This window comes from Bombina bombina, chromosome 8 (assembly GCF_027579735.1).
Source record: "Bombina bombina isolate aBomBom1 chromosome 8, aBomBom1.pri, whole genome shotgun sequence".
NCBI classification, from domain to species: domain Eukaryota; kingdom Metazoa; phylum Chordata; class Amphibia; order Anura; family Bombinatoridae; genus Bombina; species Bombina bombina.
The window spans coordinates 44,858,514-44,862,844 of NC_069506.1; positions in this window are offsets into that span (position 1 = coordinate 44,858,514).

Below are 4,331 nucleotides of genomic sequence, written 5' to 3' on the forward strand. Positions count from 1 at the left end.
TCCCCTCCCCCCCCCCCCAGGGTTTTCAAGAGGGGCATCAGAGCTTCGACTCTGACAAATTTTGAAATTAATTATTTCCTTCTTAATACAGGAAGAGTCCACAGCTGCTTTCCTTACTTGTGGGAAATACTGAACATGGCCACCAGGAGGAGGCAAAGACACCCCAGCCAAAGGCTTAAATACCTCTCCCACTTCCGTCATCCCCCAGTTATTCTTTGCCTTTTGTCACAGGAGGTTGGCAGAGAAGTGTCAGAAGATTTCGGAGTAGTTCCTTAGGAAAGGTATCTACCCTTCAAAATGGGACTGGAGTTTTAAGTAGTCTTTTCAGCCTCTCAGTGAGAGCATTGATGAAAGTTAGAATCTGGAGATGCAGGGAGAGTCTTTCTGCAAACCCATCCAGACCCATATTAACGGCTCCTAAGCAATCAGTCCTGACGAGTTTCACTGTCTGCTTTTCATCACTCAATTCCATGTCAGAAGCGATGCTACACTCTGTCAAACTTGAAGGACCGTGTTTCTGTTCCACAGCATAGATTCTGGTAAGATCGTTTCATTTTTTAATCATATGTTAACGCTAGAAGATAGGGTTACAGTGGTACTCCTTTATCTTTATGGAATCAAGGGTTAATATCTCCTGAGGGGGATTGTTGAACAGTGGGGGGTGAATCATATTTATGTGATTTTTGCTGCTTTATATGTGTGAGATGCGTTGGGCTCATAGGCTTATATGGAACGTACAGGTTGCCTTTTTTTCTTGAGAGTAGCGCATTTTTATTAAGCTTGGCGTGCTTTCACTTTAGCAAGGGCGATCCTGCATTGTGCACCGTGTGACCGGGAGTGGTCAAGGTTTCCATTTCCTATTCCTGACTGAGTGACTATGGATAGGAGCAAGTTTCTCTATACTGTCTGGGTCATAGAAGGTGGTGAGTGCCTCAGCCATTTGGGGCAAAGATGCCGGTTGTTTTTAAAAAAAAATTAAATAGGGTTACCTACTTATGGAGGATTCTACATTTTTAGAGGGTGATCCCTCTACGACAGAATTCGATACCTGTGTATATTGTGAGGAGGTCCGGATAATCTAGCCCTCTCAATTATGTTCTATATACCGCAACAGGGTGGTTTCATCAACCAATGTTGAGATGTTAGATGCCACTGAGCCTTCCACCTCTGAGGAATCTTCGTCCTGTGAGGCGTGTCCCCTACAGTCATCCGATCCTACACATGCAGTTTCCCCTTGCATCGCTAATCCTCCACCTGGAGGGGGCCTTTTTCCACCAGATGTTACGGCCTAGTTCCGTATGGCAATGTCTGTGGCCTTAGCCGCTTTGCCTCTTACTGCAAACAAAGGGGGAATCCATGCGCTTCGGCCCAGGGAGCATCATGTAAATTGACGGTTTTATCCAATCAGTCATCTTGGGATGCGGTTCTCTCTGAGGCGTCAGAGTACGGACCTTCTGGGTCAGAGACTGCTGCTTCTTTTCCTCCGACAGAGGAGGATTTTGCCTTTAGATTTAAGGTGGCACGCTTACGCTGGCTTCTAAGCGAAGTTGTGTTGATATGAGAGATGTCTAATACTGATCTTCCAGTTGAATCTCAGACCATTGAATCAGATAGCAAAGTTGATTAAGACGAGTGAGGAAGGATGGAGATCCTATTCCTTTTCATCTATTTCCTTTTTATGTCCCTGTTTCCGGGCTCTATAGAGCGGTGTATCGTTGCACATCCCTACTTGGCTAGCACTTTCTGTGTGCTTGCCATCCGTGTTTTTCTATTCCGCTTAAGGATAGTTTGTTCTTAGAGCTCTTGGTTATTAGCGGAAACTCTTTTTATAAGTTTTATTAGGTTGTTACAGTTTCTGGAGACTTCCTATGAAGCATCTCTGTCTCGATTCGAGGTGATGCTCCCTTAATATATTTGAGAAAGAATTAAGGCCTTGGAGCTTATAATTCTTTTTTGGAACTTTTGCAGTTTCTAGCCCAAAGCTAGGGTCAGGCTGACAGATATGTCTTCTGAGTCTAATCTCTCCTTTTGAATGGAGGAAGATTTATTTGGTTCTACTATTGTACGGTTTTCACATTTAGATGAGAAAGCAAATCTGAGCGACAGGTTCTTTTTCTCTTGTTATTTTTGGAAGATCTCTGCTAAGCCTTAACTATCCAAGTCTGATCAAGTCCTGGAATAAGTCCATGCAGAGGCACACCCACCTAACCTAGATTAGCAGGAGGGGCCAGTTCAAGGTCCTATCTTGGATTGTGTGGGAACTGAATTTCGCTCTTTTCAGACGCTTGATTCAGGAACTTATAGCTAGGCTCCAAATCTCAGCCTTCCAGGGCAGTTTTCCTTCTCTTGATCCTGTCTTTCAGTCTAAGTAGAGAATCCTTCAGGGTTTTGTTCTCCTTTGGAGTCATTGTCCCAGTGCCTATTGCTGAGTGAGGTTTGGGAGATCATTCAAACCATTTTTTTTTTGTTTTGGGACCTCATAGAGGAGGGGAACTCCCGTCCTATTTGGACGCTAAGGTACTTAAAGCAACCTTATCATGCCTCCTCATTGGGTGACTATAAGGTCCTCTCTACCCTTTGTACAGAAGGAGCAGTGCAGGACCACTGTTGAGGAAGGATATCCTACCTTTTCTTTCCTCTTCAGGGAACATTTCTGGATCCTAAGGTTGCATTTGTCTGGACCAGCTCTTCCAGGGCATTGCTCTTGTCGTTTTGGTCTCAATACTGCTTCTAGAGCCTTGGAGAAATCTAGGGTTTCTTTTGGCCGTGAACTGAGTCCAGATCTAACGATAGCTTCCCTTGTTTTGACGATTCTGGTTTAATTTCCATCGTCTAGTCTAATATAGGTCCTTTAGGGATTTCATCTGTCTTCCTCGATCAGAGAGGGAAGAATACTTAGATCGCAGTTCTCTGGTGTAGGTGCCAGGGTGGATCCTGGATGCTAATTTAGTCTTCATAAGACATGACTATCGAACTTGTGAAGTTATGAGTTAACTTCCTCAGGTCGTGCCCTCCAGGTCCTCCTTCAGGCCATTGCTGGCTCTGTGTTAGGCTGGACTTCATTCCTTTTGCCAGGTCTCATCTCGGCCGAGGCTCTGTGTCTGAGCAGGCAGCGGAGTGGCATTTTCAAATCTGTGTTAACAGATTTACCTGGACTACTGGTTGAGAGAATCATTTTCTGGGATCTTTGTCCAGATCTCCTTGTCCTGAGGGACATCTTTCTTAATCACCCGTGGCGGTTTTGGCTATGGTCACAAGTCCATCGGGGGGGGGGGGGGGTGAAGGCATACCAAGAGGGAGCCTGTGGATTCAGGAGTTTTCTCCCGAGTAGCTTTGGATCTTCAGGCAATCTCTTTGCTCTAAAGGTTTATTCTACTGGCTTTGCCCCATTGTATAGATTCTAGTCAGTCTTACTCTCCGTGGCTTAGATCTCCATCAGAGAACAAGCGAATCCCTATTGGGGGTAGTATCTCAGGTTTGGTAGTGTGCGGAGGCCCACTACTGCTCGCTGTCAGCGATCCACTCTCCGGGGGTGTTCACCTGGGTCGGACGGTTTCTACAGTTTTCCATTTAATGGGGATAAGGAATCCATCCAAGGGGTTTCAGATATTTTTATCTGGTAAGGGATGCTGGATGGGAATCTCAGGAATCCCGTCTACCAAGTTACTCACAGATGGGTCGTGGTTCAGGGATCCTCAGGCGAAGCTAATGGATGCTGTAACGGTGCCTTGGAGGTTCATACAATTCTTCCTCTTCGGCCATATCACTCTTTCCTCGAGTGGTGGTTCGAACCTATCAGGAGCAGGCGTCAGGGATTCTGATTTCTCTGTTGCGTCTGCAAAGTTGGGGTTGCGATTTATGTTATTGCTGTTGATTTTCTTTTTCTGGGGTTAGTTATTTTTTTGCTTTTTCTCTTTCATTGACTGTGGATTTTATTTCCTCACTTATCTACGGATCATGTCATCTGTTGTTTTCCGTTCTTGGGAGTCACTGTTCCATTCTGGTCTATGATGGGTATTCATTGGAGTTTGTTTTCTTACTGATTGGCCGCTGTCTAATGTTCAAAGAAAAAAGGAAGCACTGGACTTGTTCATTACAGTTTATTAGGCTGCGGTATACTGATTGGTGCAGTCTTGTTACTATGTTATTTTTTCTTCTCTGTATGTTTTCTTTGCTGCTGTTTGGAATCAGTAAAGATTTGATGCAAAATATTCGCCTCCTGTCTTTAAAGGGACAGTCAAGTAAAAAAAAAACTTTAATGTTTTAAATAGGGCATGCAATTTTAAACAACTTCCCAATTTACTTTTATCACCAATTTTGCTTTGTTCTCT